Source organism: Tenrec ecaudatus, chromosome 15 (assembly GCF_050624435.1).
Source record: "Tenrec ecaudatus isolate mTenEca1 chromosome 15, mTenEca1.hap1, whole genome shotgun sequence".
Classification (NCBI taxonomy): domain Eukaryota; kingdom Metazoa; phylum Chordata; class Mammalia; order Afrosoricida; family Tenrecidae; genus Tenrec; species Tenrec ecaudatus.
This window is the reverse complement of record NC_134544.1, coordinates 84,769,238-84,794,155: the sequence shown is the minus strand read 5'-3', so window position 1 is coordinate 84,794,155 and position 24,918 is coordinate 84,769,238. Positions and strand designations below refer to the sequence as shown.

The 24,918-nt window shown below is 46.1% G+C and overlaps 1 pseudogene; it reads left to right on the top strand.

Annotated features, from left to right (window-relative positions):
* Positions 1 to 3,705: 3,705 nt before the first annotated feature.
* Positions 3,706 to 24,918, top strand: part of LOC142427564 (serine/threonine-protein kinase RIO3 pseudogene) — a 102,143-nt pseudogene continuing 80,930 nt past the window's right edge.

Genomic DNA, 24,918 nt, shown 5'->3' with positions numbered 1-24,918 from the left:
AACGCTAAATGGACTGCTAAAAAGACAAAACGATCTATCTTGGAAGAAGTAAGATCAAGGTGCCTTACTTTGAGGCACTTAATTAGAGGAAAAGGATTGCAAGACTTCACTTTGGACATATAGTCAGGAGAGGCCAGTCCCTGGCAGAGGCCATGTTTGGTAAAGTGGAAGGGCAGTGAAAAAGAGGAAGGCTGCCCTGAGATGGATTGACACTGTAGCTACAACCATGGACTCAGTCATAGGGACAATTGTGAAGGCAGCACAGGACAGTGCAGTGTTTTGTTCTGTTGTGCATTGGGTCGCTTTGGGTCAGAGCTGATGTCACCTCAAAATAACAACTGATGAAGATCAAGGATGGCAACCTTCAGTGTGGATTATAACTCAATATAAAGCAAACCAAAATCCTTACAACGGGACCCATAGGTAACATCATGATAAATGGGGAAAATATTTAATTTTTCAAGGATTTCATTTTTCTTGGCTCCACAATTACTACTCATGGAAGCTGCAATCAAGATATCCAATGAAGCATTAGGTTGGATATATTTGCTGCACAAAATCTCTTTAAAGTTTTGAAAATAAAGATGTTACTTTGAGGGCAAAGGTTCTCCTGGCCCAAGTCATGGTATTTTCAATCATCTCATATGCATGTGAAAGTTGGACATTAGATAAGGAAGATGGAAGAATAAGTGATACATTTGAATTATGGAAAAAAATTTGAAAGTACCATAGGCTGCCAGAAGAACAAACAGATCTATCTTGGGTAAACTATACTCAGAATGCTCTTTAGAGGCAAGCATGGTAAGAGTTCACTCATGAACTTTGGACATATTGTCAGGAGAGGCAAGTCCCTGGAGGACATCACGTTTGGTAAAATAGAGGGGCAGTGAAAAAGAGGAAGGCTCTCAACATGGATTGAGACAGCGGCTGCAATAATGGGCTTAGACATAAGAACATTTGTGAGGATTCTGCAGGACTGGGTTGGGTTTTGTTCTGTTGTACATAGGGTCACAATGTGGCAGAAGTGACTCAACTGCACCTAACAAGAACAACAACTGTCATCTATCAATGCCTTCCAAATGTATGGCTCTAGCCATAGCCTCTCTCCTGATGTCCAGGCCCACATTTTCCCCAGTCTACTGGGTGTTTCTAGCTGAGTGTCCTCCAAGTATCCATCATGGTCAGCATCATTCTCCCATATTTCTTGGCTAATGTACTTTGTGTCCCTTAGTCCTTTATGGCTACACAAGTTAGCTACCTCGTCCTCAAATTCAAATGATTATCAGGTCCTCGCCAAAAATGCTTCTCCAATTCCCTTCCTCCTCTCTAATTCATCCTCACCTGGAACCTATTGTTTGGTCCCGCAGTAGCTCTTGCCTGGACCATGACCATGGCTGTCTGAGTGATTTTCTCACCCTTAGATGCATCTCCACTTGTGTGTGCCATTACCAGTTAGATTTCTGACATGGAGATAAGGCTGTATCATTCTCTGGTTTTAAAATGTCAATGACTCTTCATAACTCTGCAGATGCTCTTCTCAGACCCTCTGATGACTCCAGGCTGCCTGAACAACTCCTGTGCCATAGATTACCCAGGGGAGCCCAGAAACAGTGACTGAGGGGTGAGTAGCTACAATTCTCTAATTCTATTACTTCCATGGAGACCATCCTTGAGGCGTCTTTTATCCTGTCTCCAGAGTGACCCTGAAGGATTGAGCTAAATTGTCTCTCATAGAACTTGGTAGCACACTTTGACATATTTTGTTTGTTTGCCTTCTACATTTTTCTCCCTCCCATTTTAGCTTTTCCTGGTAACACCTAATAAATCATTTCCATAAGAATCATGCTCATAGTTGGCTTCCGGGGACCTTGGTCTAAGGCAAGATTTTATAGGGTAAAAATAAAACTTATTAACTTGGAACTCAAAGCCTTTCAAAATCGGTTCTGAGCAATGTTTTTGGATCTATTATTCCTGTGTCCCATCTGACAAGACAGTCACATGTAGAACTTGAATTCCCACATTTCGTGTGCTTCCACACTCCCGTGGCTCTGATAAGGCATTGTGCCTGTGGGAGTGCCAATCCATTCCCTGCATGGAGACCCAGCACAAATGCCACGTCTTCTGTGAAGCCTTCAGAAGTCTGTCTTCTGGCTCCACTGTCCATGTTCCCTTTGCCTTCATGTTTTATGCATTTTCCCGATTCAATATTTATTTGGATGAATGGCTCATTAGCCTGCTTCCCACATTCCATTGTGAACTCCCTAAAGGGTGATCACGTTTCCATAATTATTGTATTCTCACTGCCTGGCCAAGTATTTGATCCATAATAAGCACTCAATAAATGTTGAATAAATGAATTTTATGTAAGGAAGTAGAAATTAGCACTTACCATTTGCCGGGCTTTGTTGTAAAGCCTACACATTTTTTTTTTTTTTTAGGGAGGAGAGCAACAGAGGATCATCAGGGGATAGGCCTTCCACGGGTACCATGCAGGCTCTGCCCAAGGATCCCCCTTCCCTGGGATCTCACCCCTTCCCACCTGAACAAGGAGACCTCTTAGTGCTGCACTCTGGCCTCTGAACGTGGCCCTAGGAAGTGAGAGAGGTATCCCTGGGAGCAGTGGGGTGAAGGCTCTGGGCCTGGAAGAATGAAAGCTGCCTGGGTGTGGGAGTGGAGGTGGTCCTAGGGAGGGGTGGAGTAACTCTGGTCACCCAACAAGAGGAGCATGACTCATCCGCTTTCCAGATAGCAGACAGGCTTGGAAATAGAATAGTGAGGCTGATTGGGGGGGGGGTGCGGGGGGGCGGGGCGGGGAGGGGGCGTATGTACCACTAGAATCCTAGGCTTGGGTTGGGAGGCTGGATGCTTGAACCGGTCCTGGCAGGAGCAGAGCAGCACCAGTGGGCCCACCTTGAGCCACCCCCTCTATTTCCCAGGACTGCGCAGGCCCAGAGCGAGGCTGCCCCAAAGTGTGGGGCCTGCGGAGCTGCGTGGTGGCGCATTTTGGTCCCAGGGACCCCAAAGCACCAGCCACTGCCTCTTGTGAGGGCTTAATATTCACGCAGCAGGGCTCCGACTGCTGCTTCTGGGTCTGGCAGCACATGCGCCTCTGCCTCAAGCTCTGCAGCAAGGAGCTCAGCTTCACCCGCCTCTCAGAAGACCTCACTTAGTGAAACCGCTGCAACATAGAAGCAGAGGCGTGTTTGTGTGGCCTGTGAAAGGTAGTTCTAGGCTGGCCCCCCAGCAGCCCCAGGCCTCCAGATCCCACATTGCACCCGACCCGGGAACCACGCAGGAGCCTCCTGAGACCACAGTATGCACCACACAAGGGAAGTCACCTGATGTGACAGAGCTGAGCTGCAGTGCTTTTCAGCAACCCATCACAGCAGGCTGTGGCTGTTCTTGGCATGGCCAGCCTGCACTTTGAAGTCACCGGGTGCCCTCTGCCCGCCATCACCTGGCAGCAGCAGAGTGAGCAGCCTGAGAACTTGATCCTGCACCCGGACCAGATGTAAGGCAACATGGTGGTCACCAGCATCTGGCAGCTTGTATTGTACAATGCGCAGCCCTTGGACGCTGGGCTCTACACTTGCACTGCCCACAATGCAGCAGGCCTGCTGTGCGCAGACTTCCTGCGCTCAGTGGTGCAGCAGGGCTTGCCAGACCCGGGCTCCCTGTGCAAGCTCTGGATCCCTTGCCTGCCCCATGCGCTCCGCGCCTGCTACACAGCCCTGCATGTGTCCTGCCACCCTGCGCCTGCTGTGGCATTTTGACCTGCAGCACAGCAACAGTGTCACTTTTGGGCCCGGTGGCTGCGATGAGGGTAAGTCCTGCACAATTATCAACTCCTCCAATTCACCAAATGCTAGTATGAGGCAAGTACTGTTGTTATTTGACAGAGGAGGAGGTCAGGGCATGGAGAGGTCAAATGACTAGCCCAAGGTTACAGAGTGAGTCAATAGAAGAGTTAGATTTAGAAGAGTAATCTGATGTCTGAGATCTTCACTCACCACTCTGCTATTCTGGACAATGACGGTTCTAATAGCAACTGTTGCAAAGGAGGTTCACAGCCTCTTAGGTACTTCTAGGTAGGGGCTAAAACTGAGACAAAGAGGGGGAATGGCCGAGTTTCACATTGGGTTATAAACAGCGAAGGTGGCAATCAAACCATTTTTTTCTGACTCCTAATCTAATACCCTCCTACAAAACAGCAGAGATGGGCCTTGAGAGCATCTCATGATAAATTCTCTTGTTTGAGATTCAATGCCACTAGTTTGGGTACCAGCCTGTAAAAACAGGGCAGATAGTTGTTGTCAGGGAAACCTGGTTCCTCGGTAGAAGATGCTCCGTGGCTGGTTATGGGCTAACAGTGGTCATGTACATTTTCATTCTCTGTGAGTGTAACTTCCATGACTGATGGTCATGGGTAGAATTGCTTGGGCTTTAGATTTCTGAACCTGATGCCCATAAACTACATTTTCATATAGAATACATGTCTGAGAAGCAGGCCTGTTTTAATCTCATGAGTTATCACCCTTCCTTTCTCTAAAACTTGAGCCAGCCTCCGATGAGTGAAGAGGTTGCTGTGGCAAGGGAAAAACCCACCCATTCCTTCGCAGCCTCCAGTTTTGGCTCCCTCATCAGATACCTGCATTTATTTACTCTGAAGGGGGAGGATGTTCTAAAGGGTATTTAAGGGTCCTTGCTACCTCAGAGTGGCAAGAAGAGACATGATGTTCACATGCAGTTTGGGTCTCTCAGTCATGATTCCCAATAGCTGCTGACAGCTGAGTAGTTCAGTTTTGGCTCTAGTTACAAAGGATGGTGGTGGTGGTGGCTGTGTGTGTGTATATTCCATTAAATTCAAATCAGTTCTACAGATCAAGTCTTTGTAATACTGGATTACTTTGGGGTTGGCCAAGTGGGAGGAAAGAAGGTATGCTCCCTGGAATGTTCCAGAAGACTTGAACTAGCCTGTTGACTAACCAAGTACATAAATAACCAGCAAGCCGGTTGCCAGGAAGTGGTGCTATTTTATAATGGGTGGTGATAGAACATTAGAGGTTGGCCCAGGTATATTTGAGATATTGAATTTACAGTGGACTATCAAAAAATGAACAATCCATCTTCAAAGAAATACAACCAGAACCCTATTAGGAAATGAAGATGACAAGACTGTGGCTTGCATACTGTGGACACGTCATCACAAAGGGCCAATGGCTAGAAAAAGACATCATGCTTGGTAAATTGGGGAAACAAACCAGGGGAGTTCATCCATGAAACCAATGGACACAGTAGCCCCCGCAAAGGACTCAAGCACACTAGTGCTCTGAAGATGGTACAGGCATGGTCAATGTTTTGTTCTTTTGTACATAAGGTCACCATGAGATGGAGCCTACTTCAGGACCATTAACAACAACCACCTAAGTCCAAAACCAACATCACTGCCAGGGAGTCCATTCTGACTCATAGCCACCCTTTAGGGCAGAGCATGACTACTCCCTGGGATTTCTGCGACTGTGAATTTTTTCAGGAGTAGCCAAGCACATTGTTCTCCAGTGGATGAGCTGATGAGTGTGAACTGCTGACCTTACAGTTGGCAACCCAATGCTTACCCCACTGTCTCACTAGGACTCTGTGTAATAGCAGCAGCAGCCACAGGCACAAACCCTGGCCACTGATGATTTGAAGGGGACAGATAATGGGTCTGGAACTAGGTGTGATCTAAGTAGAGCTAGGACAGACACATGTAGTCTGGGGCTCAAGTGCTTCGTGGATTTGGTTAGACGCTATGGGATGCGATACCACAAGGCAGAGGAGGCCAGGCCAGGGTAGAAAGAAGTTGCTTCATCCTACTAAGATTGAGAGGTTGATTTTGGGCAAATCAAGCTGAGGCTCTAGACATCCGCCTTAATCTCTGTTCAGATGTAGCATTGTAACTCATCAGCTGTGGGAGACAGTTTCCAGTACACTGACAGCTTTCCACCTCCAGTGCCTGAGGCTCTCTGCTTATCTGCCATGGGCAGGCTCAGTCAAGCACAGGGGCAACCTAGTGCAACCCAGAAATGCAGAGGCGTGAATGCCCCAAGGACAATGCTCAGCCCCAGTTCCTCTCTCCTCCTGTGGCCTGATGCTAAGAAAAGTTCCTTGGTTGCTGGGAAGCCTCCTAGGGGATTGAGTCCTAGTGACTCCCTCTTATTGGTTTCCCTCCCTTCCTGGTCTCACCGTGCTGCTCTTGCACTGTGTTTTCCAGGCCCACCTCTCAAACAAACCACCTGTGCCCAAGTGCTTCCTCATGTTGGCATCAGGAGATGCCTATACTGCTACAGAATGAGGACTGGGTTTTTCAATGATACTAAAAGAGCCCTCTGTGGTCCTGCCTGCCAGGTTCTTTACATGAAAATATAGAATTCCTAGTTAAATTAGAATTTCAGGTAAACAATAAAAAGATTTTAGTATATGTCATATTTGGTATAACTATGTGTGATTGTGTGTACTAAGAAAATTTTATTATTTATTTTGGATTCAGTTTTAACTGGGCAGCCTGAGTTTTACCTGACAGCCTTACACATGAACCATGGTTGCAAATAAGTCTGAATTAATTGGGAAACTGAGAATAGTGACAGAAACCTGAGTGACTGGTAACTCTGGGCTAGATAGGCAGATATGTGAAGTTTGAAGCTTTAACATACTTCATCTGGGAAGTGTTTGCATCCCATGGTCTCCTTGGGCAACTTGTCCAGCCAATTATGTAAGGATGAACCATCAAAACCACACTTACTGCCTTAGAGTCAACTCTGATTCATAGTGACCCTGCAGGACAGAGTAGGAAACCCCAACGGGGTTTCCAAGGCTGTGGATCTTTATGGGAGCAGACAGCTTCAACTTTGTCCTAGGGAGTGGGCTGGTGGGTTTCTAGCACCAAACTTGCAGTTAGCATCCAGATGCTTAAAATTCTGCACCACTATGGTTTCTGTTTGAGTTTTAAAGCCATTCACTGCTATTAAATCTGTTCTGATATATAGTGATCAAGTGGACAGAGTAGAACTGATCCCTAGGGTTCCTGAGGCTGTAAATCTTTACAGGAGTGGAAAGCCTCATCTTGGTCCTGGTGGTTTCAAACTGCTGATCATGCAGTTAGCAGGCACAAAACACTACGCCCCCAGCGCTCCTCCGTGTGAGAGCTCAACTAAAAAATTACTGCTATCGATTCAGTTCTGATGTTAGTGTCCCTATGGGACAGAGTAGAGCTGCCCCTATGGGTTTCTGAGATTGCAGATCTTTATGGAAATAGGAAGCCTCCTCTTTCTCCTGAGAAGCAGCTGGTGGTTTCAATCTGTTCACCTTACAGTTAGCAGCCCAACGTGTTATCCACTTACACATGGCTGCCGTGTGAGGACTCAAAACCAAACCAAAGTCACTGTCATCATGTCCATGTCGACTCCTAGTGACCCTCTAGGATAGAGGAGAACTGCTCCTGTGGGGTGCTGAGGCTGTAACTCCATGGGAGTAGACAGCCACAACCTTCTCCCAGGTGAGGACTGGTGGAGGAGAAATATTCCCTAAGGAGGTTAACAGAAGGGTGACTAGAATCTGTCTCCTGAGGAGCAAGCCCTACTGGCCACATAGGCAATGCTCATAAAATTCTTTCCTAGGTGATAGCAACAGCAGGAACCTGGTTGGTGGAGACCATCTATGTAGACTAGAGACTGCGTAGTGCACAGAACTAACAGCTGAAAAGAGAAAGCTTGAGTCACATTCCTTTCCATTGGCTTCCATCCACATGGGAACAGTGAATCATGCTACAGGAGTGAGCAAAGACCTATGGGTGAGGTGAGGGGTAGCTACCTGCCACTTGGTCACATCTCCAGGCTGACAACAGCAGCCCTGTTGGTTCAAGCATAGCAGTTGCTTCAATGTTGACCGAGACATCTGAGAAGGGTGAATCAAGGCTGCATGTAGACTTGCTGCCTAACCCAGCTGGAAGTGCATCTCCAAAACACAGCCATCGAGTGGGGGGTGACTCATAGAGACACCATGGGACAGGGAAGAACTGCCACTGTGCATGTTTTGGGGGCTAGAACACTTTTCTGGGCGTAGCAGACCTCTTCTTTCTCCCGAAAGGGGCTAATGGTTATGAACTTTTGACCATTTGGTTAGCAGCCCCATGTGAAACCCATTCCACCTCCAGGCTCCTGAAGAGTGTTACAAGTAGGGGAAAACACAGTGGCAATCTAGCTGACACCCACTCATGGCGACTCTATGTCTGTCATAGAATTATGCTCCATAGGTTTCCCAGGGCTGAGAGTTTGGAAGTAGAACACCAGGCCTTTCTTCTAAGGCACCTCTGGGTGGATTCAAATAGCAAGCCTTTGGTTAGCAGCCAAGCCCCGTAACCTTTAATAATCTATAGGCATGATTAGTTTATTGAATAACTAACCACAAAGTGGATGAGGTGGGAGAACTATCAACCCCATTTTACAGACAAGGAAACAGTGGTACACTAAGACACCGCTTGAGGTGGAAGAGCCATCATGCAGACCCAGGAAGTGTGACATCTAGGCAGTGAACCCTCCTACTCAGTCATAATCACCGACTCCTCAGAACTGTTTCTGGAATCAGGATACAGTGTATGTAAAGACCCCACACAGGATCAGTGTCTAGACCAGAGTCTGAAGGGATCTTTATATTAAAGATATTTTCTTGTGTTTTCATCACTTTTATCCCTATCTTTCTTCTCCTACACCCAGAATTCTGTCCCAGGAGGGATGGCAACTACAGTGACCAGACTGTTCTGTCTGACTTCTCCAGTAGGATACATGGACCATCTGAATAGACCCTTCGATCTGGATGGCCCTCTCACTCCCATAGACACAACTGTAGCCAGCCCCAGACTCCAAACCTGCAGACTAAGAGTTTTTCACAAGTCTAGAAAGAGCTGTCAATCTCTGTCCTGTCCCGTGGGAACTTCAACGTGGATCCTGGAGGAGAGAGTGGAAATTGGGGGGTGAGGGGGTATAAGAGGCATGGAGAATGAAGACAAGACAGTATCCTGATCAAGTCTTGTTTTAATGAACAAAGAGTTACAGCTTATATCAGCCAGCAAGGGGGGAAGCATCCGCTGCACATGCAAATTAGGCTACTTTGGCAACAGGCCAATCAGGGAGTTCAGGGGAGCGTGCCCTGCCCGTGAGTCAGTAAGGGCTTACAGTCTTCAATTAAGTACGTCGCGGAGTGGCATGTTTATGCAAATCAGGCGTGGGCGATGACAATCTTTTAGCCAATCAAGGGGAGGCTGGGGTAGAAGAATACCCAGAGCTCAGGCTAATGAATTCCAAGTAATGGCCAGGCCTCATGGCTCTGGACATTTCCCCTGAAAAACTAGCCTTTAGAAGAGGAGACATAGAATCAAAAGCTCCAGGTGAGAGTAAATCAGACAACGGAGACAAAGAGAAAACACTAGAGCTTCTCAAAGTGGTTCACCCTGGTTTCCTCGTGGCCAGCATTAAGTCACATTGGCCTGAATCAGTGTCTCCACCCAAATCTGAAGTTCCCAGTACCCTGTGTCCTGCAGTCCCTGTCTTTTACCCAGCAACCCTACTGATTGTACTTTATAGCCACCTTTTCCTTTGTTCAGTTTTTAAAATTTTCTTTCTCATTAAATGATGTGGTCTATGGAAATTTTAAAAAATTTTAGGCCATTATTAACTTATTTCCCTTAAAAAAAAAGTAAGGCCAGCATTCAAGTAAATGTCTGGATAGTCCGAGTAGAAAATGATAGTGCCCGGCTCAAAGATGGCAGCCAAGCACTTGCTGCATTGAATGTGTGTCGCTCTCCACAGTGTTGGAAGTAAACTGTTGTCATGAAACAGGTTCCTGAAAGGTTCCCAAATCTCTAATTCCAGGATTTAAACCATATCTGCCCCCATTCCATTTAGTCTTCCAGATCATCAAAGCTTTAAAATAAAAAGTCTATTTCACATTCTTTTCATCAACCCACAACTGAACTGGCTCATATCAGTTCAAAGACCCAGAAAACACAATCCCTGATTTGTGCTGTATTCAAGTTATGACGAGCTGCTTTGTTACCATCTGCTTTTCTTTCTTTTTTTAATAAATCATTTTATTGGGGGCTCGTACAACTCTTATCACAGTCCATACATACATCAATTGAGTAAAGCACCCCTATACATTCGCTGCCCTCATCATTCTCAAAATTCGCCTTCCACCTGGGTTCCTGAAATCAGCACATCTTCATTTTGTCCCTCCTCCATGAACCCTTAATAGTTTATAAATTATTATTTTACACTGCCTGGGGTCTCCCCTCACCCACCTTCTCATTGCCCATTCCCCAGCGAGGAGGTTACACGCAGATCCCTGAGATCGGTTCTCCCCTTCTACACCCCCTTCCCTCCCGGTGTTGCCACTCTTAACACTGGTCCTAAGGGGATCAACCATCCTAGATTCCCTGTGTTTCCAGATCCCTACTGCACCGCTGTACATCCTCTGGTCTAACCACGTCCACAATGCAGAATTGGGCTTCTATAGCACATATCCCTGATGTCGTTCTAGCTGTAAGTTTATATGCAATTTTTTCAACACCACAGGCTAATAAAGTTCACATGTGTAAATAGGATAATAAAAAGCAAGAATAATGAGGTATTTGACTTCTGTCAGGACTGGTTCATGACAGAATCATCACAATGGGACAGGTCATAACTCAGGAACTGAGTACCTGTCATCCAAACTGGTTGCTGTGGGGTTGATTCCAAGTCACGGATCTACCATGTGTGTAGAGCCAAACTGAACCATGTTAGGTAGGGGCTTCAAGGCTGTGTGAGCGTTCAGAAGCAGGCCACCGGGTCTGTTTTCTGAGGCACCACCATATGGGTTCAGAAGTACATTTTATTTAGGAATTGAGCTCTTAACTGTTTGTGCCACCCAGGGATGCCATGGGGGGAAATTGCTTTTGTGTATTTAGTGTCCTTCCCAAACTGACAAGGGTGCTAACTTGTGTCCTGGCTTTTCTTATAGTAGTTGTGCAGTCTGGGTACAATAGAGAAATAAATCCACAGAAACTCATATGTATAAAAGAGAGTTATAGATAGAGGGTAAGTGCACATCAAGAAAACATCCCAACCCAGTGCTGTCCAAGCCCACAAGCCCAACATTAGCCCATATGTCCCACACCAATCCACAGAGTCCTCCCCCATCTTACAAAACGCACGCAGTGATGCTGGCTGCAGGAGGAAAGCCGAATAAATGAACATGTAAGCATCTCTCAGTGCTGGCAGGGATCTCCAGTCAGCTTCTCCAGTACCCAGGACAGCATCTGGGTAGGTTCTTGTGACTTCTACTCAGGGATGCCTCACTGGAAGTCAGCCTTGCCACCTGAAGCAGAGAACTGGCTAAGGCAGTTGCATCCAGATCTGACCATCAGAAATCAAGAGACCCAAGAACAAGAAAGGTGAGCCTAACCAAGCCATTGATCTCTCCTCCCTTCCATTAACCCCACCTGTGTTTGTTGGCCAGGTTGTCAGAATAAACTTTATCTCAATAGTGGTATTACTACTTTGAAGAAAACTGAATTCTGACACTGGGCTAGGCAGGTTTCTTAGTCTGGGTACATTAGAGAAACAAATCCACAGAAACTCATATGTATAATAGAGTTTTAGATAAAGGGTAAACACACATCAAGAAAACATCCCAACTCAGTGCTGCCCAAGTCCACAAGTCTAACATTAGCCCGTATGTCCCCCACCAATATACAAAGTCCTCCCCCATCTTACCAAACACACGCAGTGATGCTGGCTGGAGAAGAAAAGCTGAATCAGTGAGCACGTAAGCATATCAGCACTGGGAGGGGTCTCCAGGCGGATTCTCCAGCACCCAGGGCTGCATCAGGTTAGGCCCATGTGGCTTCTCCTCAGGAATGTCTCGCAGTAAGTGAGCCTTGCCAGTTGAGGTAAAGAATTGCTAAGGCACACTGGTCTGACCATCAGAGAACAAGAGACCAGAGAACAAGAAAGGCGAGACTTACTGAGGCACTTATCTCCCTGCCCTTCAATTAATCCCACATGTGTTTATTGGCCAGGATAATTAATAAATCTTAACTATCACAGCAGGCAAAGTAGGGCCCACCTCACAATGCCTCTGTATTTAAAACTAGTCAGAGTGAAGCCTTGCCACTGGAACATTTTTCCGGACACGTCATCCAGTCTTTGCATTTGCCTTAACTGCCCAGAAAGTCACTAACTGGAAAGGGATGGGCAAAGACCATGGTGAGCCTCTCAGGAGCATATGCTTGGGCACCCTACCCTTTGTCCCACAGTGTTTTCAGGTTGACTATCAACTGCAATTAACTGCAGTCCTTTTTCAATTACATTATAGAAATAGGAAGTGGCCACTCTTCTAGTGTAATGTACACAAAAGAATTTAACCCTCCCCACTTGTGCCCCAGCCAAACCAAAAACCCTGGCCACCAATCTTCTGCCACTGGACAACATGACAGCCAAAATCTCAGACTCCTGCCATTGAGTCGATTCCAGCTCATAATGACTCTATAGGACAAGGTAGAACTGCCCATGTGGGTTTCTGGGGTTGCTCTTTACTGGAATAGAAAGGCACCTTTTCTCCCCTGGAGCAGCTGATGGTTTACAACCAGTGTGTAACCACTCAGCCACGAGGGCTCCATCTCCTTGTGCAGGAGAACTCAGTGATGTATGGTCTACAACAGTGCTTCTCTAAGGGTGGTACATGGACTGGTGATAAACTGTGAAATGTTTATTATCTGTCCATTTTCAGCTAGGTACACAAAGGAAGGCCAGAGGTCATGTCACTGGTATTTCCAATGTGTGAGTGTGTGAGATGGGTGTGTGTGTGTGTGTGTGTGCGTCCGCGCAATTGCATGCCTGAAAAGGATAGTTGCATCATGCACCAGCAGAGCCTAACACAGGACACACTGGCTGCGGTGGTTTACCAAAACACAGCCAAAACCTATGTCTTGATAGACGTGCTGATACTACAAACAGAAGCAACAGCGGAATGAGACGACAAGTCAGGGTACTCAGCAGGACACCCACGCTGATGAAAGTTCCTATGGACCCTCCCCAAGTGAGAAATGATTGGAGTTGCTCACCAGATATCGGTTGACCACCGGCCCTGCCCCTTGCTTGCAAGATAACCTGATCTTCATTGCAAGGCGCTGAAGCCCCCTGGAGGTTGGAGTCCACTAAAGTAAAGCTACCTATTTTGAGGCAACTCATGCCTTGGTACAGAAACACCATTTGGAGTTTGATTTTGGGGAACTTAGTGGAAAACAAAACAATAAATGAATGCCCTAGAGGAACACCTTAAGAAGGAACAGAAAGAAGAGCCAAAGTCTGTCAAGTAATTTTTGTGTTTTATAATGAAACGAATTAATGTTTTATTGATTTCATAGTTCGAACCATATGCCCTAGTGTGATAAAGTGTGCTCACTTATTGTTTGAAGGTTTATGTTTATCAAACTTGTGTTTGAGACAGTTTTCGTTTCAAGATATCGTAAATTTTAACCAGGTATCCTGATGTGCATCTGATGCAGAGTAAAGAAATGTGATTATGTAACTTGTCATGGTCTTGATAATTTCCTCATGTATGAACCCAAGTCATAAGATTTAAGCTAAGGAAAAGAATATATAAGTAGAAGTTTTGCATGAATAAAATTGGAACTGTCACCCGCAACCTTTGAGTCGTGTGGTTTCTGTCTCTCACTCGCCAACACTGTGACCCACCTTGAGGGACCCGTGGACTTTGCTGCAGTTGGACTGCGGCATTAGTACCATTCTGAGTGCCCTCCAACCCGCGGGGTCCATCTTCCCTCACTGTTTCCCACAATGTTTGCTCCAATGCATGAGGCGCTCAGTATTAGACCATAATTTGGTCTAAGCTGAAGTAAATCAGGGAACTGCACGTGCTTCCCTGAATGTTTCAGGTCAGAAGTAGAGGTGATATACCTTAACCACAAAATCTAAAAAAAACTTTTTTCCAATATTTAGTAGGTTACTTTTGCTCCTCTAGCTATTAACATATTTTGAAATATATTTACATACATACATTTACTAGAAGTCTGTCCCATTATTGGTTACTCCCAACGTGTCACCACTTACCCTTAATTTTCACTGAAAACTTTCACGGCCTGTCTGTCATGGGACCTCAGTTTTCAAAGCCGCTTGTTGGGCACCAAATATGGGGTGATTAGACCATCAAACTACGTCTGAAATTAGGCGGGCGGCTGACAGAAAACAAGAAATAGCCATAAACAAAGCATGGGATTGGGAGGACAACAGTCTGATGGACGGAAGTACGTTCAAAGCTTGTTTTTTACACTCGTCTTACAAGGGAATGGTTACAAAACAAACAGAGAACTTGCTTTAAAATACATCCCTAACCTCTTATCTATGCAAATGTTACTTAATGAATCACACTTTCTAAACATTTGATTAATAACAGCACTATATTCTAAGATAAACACAAGGACATGCAAGGTTCAAAAGACTCTTAAGAGGTCATAAATAACTGAGTTATCTCACACTGCTTTTAGCTGCAAGGTCATAAAGAAATTAGGTATCTCACAATGCTTTTAGTTACAAGGTAAACAGATCACAGGGGACTAGTCACACACCAAGAAACACATGGACCAGCTTATGGCCTAATACATCCACATCTCCCGCCACGCTCTCTCTCTCACACATACATTGACCAATTATGAAATAAACAGTAGCTAGAAACACCTTAGCCTGAGGACTGCAAACATTGGGAATTTCCCCAAAACATTCTCACTTCGAGGTACTGGGTGTGTTAAGGATTGATCATCCTTCCCTGCTGGTGGTTCGATGCCCAATAAGCTGAGTGTATTCTGCTGTGCTCTCGGGACCCACTGACTCCTGTGGGTTGCCCATTCACCCGCTGGCTTTCACTAAAAGCTCATTGGATTTATTGTGTTGTGGCTCATTGGACCATCTTTGAAATCATCCGGGCAAAACTCTTCCCAAGGATCTGTTTATCTGTCCATCTGCCTCTCTGCCTGTCTGTTGAAGATTCTCAGTCACTAGCTAGGCCACTCAAATGGGAGTCAATTAATTGGTGGAGTTGAGAGCAAAAAGACAGAATTTCCACAAACCCGATCATGATTGGCTGCGATGGGTACCCCTCCTAAAATCACAGTTTCAGTGGGACCAGAGTAGCAGGCAGGGGTCAGACCACCATGATTGGAACACATAGAGAGTTGGGGCACATATGCCAAAGAGCTTACAATGTGGCACCAAAAATCTGACTGACCCAAACAGTCAGCAGATGACCCAGGCACACCGTCTTTGTGTGTGTGTGTGTGTGTGTGTGTGTGATAGCCCTTGCTTGAGGAGTGATATCGATTTCCATTGAGGACAGACACACCACCCAGCCATGCCACTGTGGATTATACCACCTGAGTTCTCCCTGTCCTGCCTAACACCGACCCCCCACAAGCCACCTCTTGCCTCCCGCACAAACGCTCAAATTCTTACACACATTTTTGGGTGGGTTTGTTTGTTGGGGATGGGGAAAAAGATCAGGTGTTTTGCTTGTTTGTACTTTTTTAAAACCGTTTAAAGTTGCACTTTAGCCGCATGTCATACCATCAATACCGCCAAGCTATTGTCATCCTTTTAAATTCTAGAACATTTTTCTTCCCTTTAACTGTGATTGATGATGAAGGGGATGGTGATTATGATGATGATTTTCCAATCGTGGCAATACTAGACTAGACACAACAGAACATTCTGCAATCAAAACGTTCTCTTCTTTGTTTCTTTGACAAACTTTTAAGACGGAAGAGCCATTCTGCTAACTCCCTATTCCCTAAATACAGTTTTAAAAGAACTCAAGAGCCAGATGTGTGTCTATTTTTACAGACAGAAGAAATCACCCTTCTCAGGTGAATCTCCTTTCAGATGGATTTCCTGGAATCCAAGAGAGATAATTCCTTCAGGACCAATGAGGATACCAGAAGGGTAGAGGAAGGGTGAGGTGGAAACGGGGACCAATTAAAAATATCTACATATAATCTCCTTTCTGGGGAGATGGAGAAGAAAAAGAATGTGAAAGGAGACATTCGACAGTGTAAGTTATAACAAAATACTAATAAGTTTTAAATATCAATGGTTCATGAGGTAGGGGGAGCTGGGAGGAAGGGGGAAAATGAGGAGGTGATAGAAAGGGCTCAAGCAGAAAGCAAATGTTTTGAGAATGATGATGGCAACACATATACATATGTCCTTGATACAATGGATGGATGGATGGATGGATGGATGGATGGATGGATGAATGGATGGAAGAATAGATGCATGGATGGAATTTGATAAGAGTTGTGTGAGCCTCCAATAAAAGGATTAAAAAAGAGATGGCTTTCCTTTGGACTTGGACATGCTCTTGTCCGTAGGCATCTTCCAAGTCTCCTGTCATTTTCTGCTCACTTCCCTGGACTCAAGGGACTTTTGTGTGAGGCGTGACTTCCTGGGACCTTGCCTGCCCTGCCACCTTGCTGAAATTTATCAGCATTTGTTTTTCATTCCCTTTTCTTTATTGAAACCCATAGCCATTTTGTTTGTGATTGTGTTATATTGTTAAGCTCCCTGGCAGTAACTCGAGGATGCCTCAGGGTAAATGTTAACGTTCAAAAGCAGTAATCCGGATCCACACTCGGGATTACTTAACTGCTACCTGGTCCAGCGATTTTCTCTTCGTGCAGTGTTGCTGTACGGAAGCAGAATTGGGTGGGATATCCAAAACACACACACACACACACACACACACACACATTGATGAGCGTAACCTGTGAGGATTACATTATTTCAAATCAAATCACCACTGACCTGCCCTAGATCAGTCTCCAGGGCTCTTCCTTGCCTTTTACTGTCATTTGGCAAAGTTTCTGCTGGAAACTTTTTGCCCATGGCATCAATATAGCCTCACTTTAGCAAAAAATGGTGGTTTAAAGCAGATAAATGTGCACCACAAACCCTGCCGCGTGCACAACCACCCCTACCTACACACAACCCAACTTGTTTTGAAATAAACATTGGCTTGGAACACTTCATCCTGAGGACTGCACACAGTGGGAATTCCCCCAGAATGTTCCCACTTCGAGGAACTGCTCATGTCACGGATTGATGATCCTTTCCTGCTAGCCGTTTGATGCCTAAAAAGCTGAGTGTGTTCTGCTGTGCACTTGTTACCCACTGACTCTTCCAGTTCACCCATTCACCCACTGGCTTTCACTAAAATCTCACTTGATTGATTGCGATGTGGCTCTGTGGACTGTCTGTGAAACCAAACAGGTACAACTCTTCCGAAGGAGGTGTCTGTCTGACTGCATGTTGGTGAATTTTCACTCACTAGCTAGGCCAGTCAAATGGAAATCAATGGATCGGGGGAGAGACAGCAAAATCAGAGAATTGCCACCAAACTGATCGTGACTGGCAGAGGCAGGTTTCCACTCACGAGATGACAGTTGCAGATGACATCAGAGAAGCGGGCACCGGTCTGACCACTGTGAATGGAACACCAAGAGAGATGGGATCCATGCACAGAAGAGCTTCCAAGGTGGCTCCAGAAAACTCTGACTGACCCAAGCAGTCAAGAGATAATGCATGACCCCTGTGAGTGTGTGTATATGTGTGTGTGTGTGTGTGTGTGTGTGTGTGAGAGAGAGAGAGAGAGAAAGAGAGAGAGAAAGAGAGAGAGAGAGACTGCCATCTGTCTAGGCAAAGTTTAGGCCTTTGCCAATTCACCCCCTTATCCAGTCTTCAGAGCCACAGGGGTAAATCCACTGAAAACTGCATGTTGGTCTTCCACCGTCCAAACAGTGCTCAGAATGGAAGGTCAAATGGAATCCATTCATTCACACGGAGACTCAAGCATAGATCTGGAGGTTTCACAGTCACCAGAGTGTATGAAGCACAACCTTTGAGACCGTGTGCGTGATCCAACTGTCAATGTTCATCCGCTAAGAAGTCTGGGAGACTGGGGCTCACCTGGAGGGGACCTTCACTTTCCTGGGTTGGAGGTGTATCCCACTCACGGTCTCCGAAGTCAATGTCACTCCCCACTGTGTCTCCACCACCAACACCACACTACCACCACACACCATAACAATGCCAGGCTTAAGGCACTTCACAGCACAAGGTTGCTACGCTACTACATGAACTCCCAGGGCAACTTCTTGATGGCTACATGCCTGAGTGTGGTCAGCTATCAAAAGCATTCAGACCCGTTTCCTCCCCCACGCTAAGTAGGCTCCACACCCTTCCCATAAGGCCCATAGATTAAGCCCTGGAGAAGAATTAAAATACACCAAAGGTCAATCCAGCTCAGAGACAAAATTAGGCTGTCACCTTGACTCTAGAGCCCTCCCATCCTGTTAGGGTTGGGCTTTCCTGTCACACGTGTGCTGCAAGAGACACGTGATGTGCTCTCAAATTGAGGCTCTTGAGAGTGAAGGGGTGGCGTTTAGCCTGTTAATCAATTTGCAGCCCGGTGATGTCAATTGGTGGGGCCAGGGACATGAAGAAGCTCACTGGACACCTGACCAACTCTATGTAGGGTTTTACTCTCTTGGGGGGAGATATTCCTAAGGATCACCAGAGGGTACTAAAGGGCGTTTTGGGGCCCTTTGGTTCTTTTTAAATGTATTCCATGGTTTATGAATGGCTTTGGGGGGTTTCACTTTTTATATGTACTATATATATAAATGATCTATGATGTATAAATAGTATACATATTATATGTTAATCGTTTACATAGAATCACTTATATATTATATAAATGTACATAGATATCTACTCCTTAAGGGTGCCTTTTTTAGGGTATCATTGTGTTGCTGTTGTTTCTTACTGATTTGTGGGGCGTTAAAGGTGGTTTTAAATCCGCTTCGTGTTTTCTTTTTTTTTTTAACGTATACGGTATGATTGGTGCTTTTCAGAGGGTTTTAGTGAGTCTCCCGGGCATTCGGGGCGTTTTAAAAGTCTCTTAGGTACTCCTGATAGAGCTCCTCGCTGATGGGGAATTGCAGTGGTGGCTCATATTGCAGGCCTGCTTCCTGTTGATTCACCAAGGGCTTGGCATTCTGCTGAATTTCCAGGTGGTCGAGGAGTTGGTCCAAGAAGCTGGTGTCTTGTGGAGAGGCTTGGGCAAGCAGAGGAGGGTATTGCTGCAGCAGTGTTGCCTGCTGGTTGTGCAGGTGTGTCTCCCCAGTCAGCTGCCGCTGGGCACTCACGCTCACGGCCAGGCCAGGCCCCCATCCCACTGGGGCTGGTGTGTGTGCAGGAGCCGGTCTCTGCCAGAACAGGTTTGGATGCTCCCACAATGAAGTGCCTTTCCACTGCCCGGCGTCCGAAAGAATGTCCTGTTGTTCGGGACCTTGGTTTCCGCAGCTGGAAAGGTCCAAGTAGAGTGTCCTTGTCTCCGGAGGCCTTCCCGCCTGGGTGAACTCCTGTGGCATTTGCCCCTGATGGGTCACCGGGCCCACAGAGGCTTGGCCTCCCATGACGCAAGCTAACGGATTGCTGTCTCCATCACCTCCGCTGCCGCCAAAGAAGCCCAGGGAAGGCGGTCTCTGGGCATCTATGGGTGTGCATTGCTCCAGTGGCTGTAGAACCTGACATGCGAAGACCGGGCTGGAGCTGCATTGCTGGAGCCCGCGGTGATCCAGCTGCACCCTGGTGTGATGTGGGTGTCGAGCCCTTCGGTTCTGGAACCACGTGTCAATCCGCGCTTCCGGAAGGCCTGTCTGGCGTGCCAGTTCTTGCCTGGCTTTCACGCCGGGGAATGGCTGCTTCCCAAACGCTTGCACCAGGTGGGCGCTTTGATCTTTTCTGATGACAGTCCTCTTGCGTCTGTCTGCCGTCGGCGCCCTGGCTGGAGAGGTGGTGCGAGGCGGCACGGGGCACGGCTGTCCCGGAGGGGGCACGGAGCTCAGTCGGCTCCTCCTGAGCTGTCGACTTCTGCGGTTTTTGAAACACAGGAAGATTCTGTCCTCTGCCACGCTGATGGCTCTGGCAAGTTCTTCTCTGGCCGTGAAGCCTTGATACGGGTCTCGAGCAAATGAGGCTTCTAAGATGTCTGATTGAGAAGCGTTCCAGACAGTCCTCTTTCTTTGGTCTTGGGTTCGCTGAGAATGAGCAGGAGGGTCTTTCGAAGCCATGCTGCGGAAGGAGGAGCAGTTCAGGGGGAGAAGAGAGGGCTGTGGGCTCCGACAAGCCAGCGGAACTTGAGTTCTCCGGAGGAGAGGGCCAGACGCCGCTCTTAAATACCATTCCCTTCGAGCACCTCATTCGATATACAAGATGTGATTGGCGACAGGAATGAGCACAGCTAATAGGGATGAGGCACGTGTTTGCAACTGTCTGGGGAGCACCAAAGAGCATTCACCTCCCCCTCCTTCTGCATAGTTCTGGTTTCCGGTTTCATTTCTCAAAGAAATCCCTTCCAATTTAAAAAGTAAAAATGTATCCCTTTTATTTTTAAATTAAAACTGTTTATATTTCGAAGTATTATTTAAAAACCCGGGGGGTTCAGCATTTCAGAAGTGCACAAATCCTGATTGTCTGAGTGAGTGAGTGTGTGTGTGTGTGTGTGTGTGTGTATGCGCGCACACAAGCGTGTCCGAAAAGGATAGTTGCATCATGCACCAGCAGGGCTTCACCCAAGGACACGCTGGCTGAGGTTTACCAAAACACTGCCAAAACCTATGTTCGGATGGACGTGCTGATACTACAAACTGAGAAGCAACAGCGGAATGAGACGACAAGTCAAGCTACTCAGCAGGACACCCACGCTGACGAAAGTTCCCACGGACCCTCCCCAAGTGAGAAATGATTGGAATTACTCACGAGATGTCAGTTGGCCACGGGCCCTGTTTTTGTTTGCAAGACTCCCTGATCTTCATTGCAAGGTGCTGAAATCCCCGTGGTGGTTGAAGTCCAATGAAGTAAAGCTACCTATTGCAGGGCAACTTGACTTCCACTGAAGCAAAGCTGCCTATTTGAGGCAACTCATGCCTTGGTACAGAAAGACCAGTGGGAGTTTGATTTATGGGAACTTAGTGGGAAAGAAAACAATAAATGAAAGCCCTAGAGGAACACCTGAAGAAGGAACAGCCAAAGTCTGTCAAGTAATTTTTGTGTTTGATAATGAAATGCATTAATGCTTTATTGATTTCATAGTTCGAACACTATGCCCTAGTGTGATAAAGTGTGCTCACTTATTGTTAGAAGGTTTATGTTTATCACACTTGTGTTTGAGACAGTTTTCCTTTCAAGATGTGCTAAATTTTAACCAGGAATCATGCAGTGTATCTGATGGAGAGTAAAGAAATGTGATTATGTAACTGGTCATGGTCTTGAGAATTTCCTCATGTATGACCTCAAGCCATAAGATTTAAGCTTAGGAAAAGAATATATAAGTTGAAGCTTTGCATGAATAAAATTGGAACACTCACATGCAACCTTTGAGTCGTGTGGTTTCTGCCTCTCACTCGCCGACGCCGTGACCCACCTTGAGGGACCCGTGGACCTAGCTGCAGCTGTACTGTGGCATCAGTCCCATTCTGAGTGCCCTCCAACTCGCGGGTTCCATCTTCCCTCACTGTTTGCCACAATGTTTGCTCCAATGCACGAGACTCTCAGTATTAAACCATAATTTGGTCTAAGCTGAAGCAGATCAGTACCCTGCAGGTCAGCAGCAGGAGGTGACATACCCTAACCACAAAATCAAAAAGCTCTTCTAATCTTTGGTAGGTTACTTTTGCTCCTCTAGCTCTTAACATATTTGGAAGCATATTTACATACATATATTTACAGGAAGTCTGTCCCATTATTTGTTACTCCCAACGTTTCACCACTTACCCTAATTTTCACTGTAAAGATTCACGGCCTTGCTATTCAGTGGTGTCTGTCACTGGATGCTCAGTTTTCAAAGCCCCCTGTTGGGCGCCAAAAATGCGGGTGATTAGACCAGCTATCCCCCATCAAGCCGCGTCTGAAATGATGCGTGCAGATGAAAGAATAAAAGAAAGAGCCATATAGAAAGCATGGGATTAGGAGAACAACAGTCTGATGGACTGAAGTATGTTCAAACCTTGGTTTTTACACTCTTCTAACAAGGGAATGGTTACAAAAGGAACATCAGAGAACTTGCTTTGAAAAACATCCCTAACCTCTTATCTATGCAAATGTTACTGAACGAGTCACACTTTCTAAACATTTGAATAATAACACCACTATATTCTAAGATAAGCACAAGGACATGCAAGGTTCAAAAGAATCTCAAGAGGTCATAAATAACTGAGTTATCTCACACTGCTTTTAGCTGCAAGGTCATAAAGAATTGAGTTATCTCACAACGCTTTTTGTTACAAGGTAAACAGAGGCAAAGGGGACTAGTCACACACCAAGAAACACATGGACCAGCTTATGGCCATATACATCCACATCTCCCGCCACGCTCTCTCTCTCACACATACATTGACCAATTATGAAATAAACAGTAGCTAGGAACACCCCAGCCTGAGGACTGCAAACATTGGGAATTCCCCAAAAACATTCTCACTTCGAGGTCCTGGGTGTGGTAAGGATTGATCATCCTTCCCTGCTGGTGGTTTGATGCCCAATAAGCTGAGTGTATTCTGATGTGCTCTCGCGACCCACTCACTCCTCTGGGTTGCCCATTCACCCGCTGGCTTTCACTAGAAGCTCATATGATTTCTTGTGTTGTGGCTCATTGGACTGTCTTTGAAATCAACCGGGTGCAACTCTTCCCAAGCATCTGTCCGTCTGTGTATCTGCCTGTCTGCCTGTCTGGCGGCCTGTCTGTTGACGATTCTCAGTCACTAGCTAGGCCGCTCAAATGGGAATCAATTAATCGGTGGAGTTGAGAACAGAAAGACAGAATTGCCACCAAACTGATCGTGGCTGGCTGCGATGGGTTTCCCCTCCAGAAATCACAGTTATGAGTGGCACCAGAGTAGCAGGCAGGGGTCAGACCACCGTGATTGGAACAAATAGAGAAATGGGGCACATATGCCAAAGGGCTTACAATGTGGCTCCAGGAATCTGACTGACCCAAGCAGTCAGCAGATGACCCATGCACACTGCACGTGCGCACGCGCACGTGTGTGTGTGTGTGTGTGTGTGTGTGTGTGTGAGATAGCCCTTGCTTCAGGAGTGATATAGATTTCCATTGAGGTCCAGCATACTACCCAGGCAAGCCACTGTGGATCATACCCCCCGAGTTCTCCTTGTCCCACCTAACACCAAACCCCCCCAAAAGCCATCATCTCTTGCCTCCCGCACAAACACTCAAATTCTTACACAAATTTTTTGGTTGGTTTGTTTTTTGGGGATGTGGGAAAAGATCAGGTGTTTTGCTTGTTTGTATCGTTCGGTTTTAAACCGTTTAAACTTGCACTTTAGCCGCATGTCATACCATCAATACCGCCATCCTATTGTCATGCTTTTAAATTCTAGAATATTTTTTCTTCCCTTTAACTGTGACTGATGATGAAGGTCGTGGTGATGATGACGATGATGATGATGATTTTCCAATCGTGGCAATACTAGACTAGACACAACAGAACATTCTGCAATCAAAACGCTCTCTTATGTGTCTCTTTGACAAACGTTTGAGACGGAAGAGCCGATCTCCTAACTCCCTATTCCCTAAATAGTGTTTTAAAAGAACTCGAGAGCCAGATGTGTGTCTATTTTTACAGACAGAAGAAATCACCCTTCTCAGGTGAATATAACCTTTCAGATGCATTTCCTGCAATCCAAGAGAGATAATTCCCTCAGCAACAGTGAGGATACCAGAAGGGTAGAGGAAGGGCGAGGTGGAAAACAGGAACCAATTTACAAGTATCTACTTAGAATCTCCTTTCTGGGGAGATGAAGAAGAAAAAAAGGGTGAAAAGAGACATTGACAGTGTAAGTTATAACAAAATACTAATAATTTTTAAATATCAAGGGTTCATGAGGTGGGGGGGGGAGCGGGGAGGGAGGGGGGAAATGAGGAGCTGATAGCAAAGGCTCAAGCAGAAAGCAAATATTTTGAGAATGATGATGGCAACACTGGTATAAATGTGCTTGACACATTTGATGGATGGATGGATTTTGATAAGAGTTGTACGAGCTTCCAATAACAATTTTTTTTTAAAGATGGCTTTCCTTTAGACTTGGATGTTCTCTTATCTGCCGGAGGTCTTCCAGGTGTCCTGACCTTTTCTGCTCACTTCCCAGGGCTGAAGGAACTTTTGTGTGAGGGCTGCCTTCCTTGGATTTTGCTTGTCCTGCCACCTTGCTGAATCTGATCAGAGTTTTTTTTTTCCTTTTCCTTTTCTTTTTGAAACCCATTGCCATCGTTTTCGTGATTGAGTTATTTGGTTAAGTTCCCTGGCGGTAATCTTGAGGGTCGTTTGGGGTAAATGTTAACTGTCAGAAGCAGTAATCCTGAGACACTTTTGGAGTTGCACTGCAGAGAAGTCCATTCTTTGCTCCTAGGTCCAGCATTGTTCTCTGCCTGCAGTGTCACCAAATGGGGGCCGCCTGGGCGGGAAATTCAAAATTACATGTCTAAAAGGGACATACACTCACACATACAGTGGTAGAATGTAACCTGTGAGGATTATATTGTATCAAAGCAAACCACCTCAGATTTATCCCTAGATCAGTCTCCAGTGCCCTGCCTGCCCTTTTACTGTCATTTGGAATAAAAATTTTGCCTGGCATTTTTTGCCCATGAAAGCCCCTGAGGACTATGCCTCCTGGGTTCTCCCTATCCTACTTAACACCCATCTGCCCGCCTATGCCCTGCCACTCCCACAATGCAATCCAATTCTTGCACTACCTT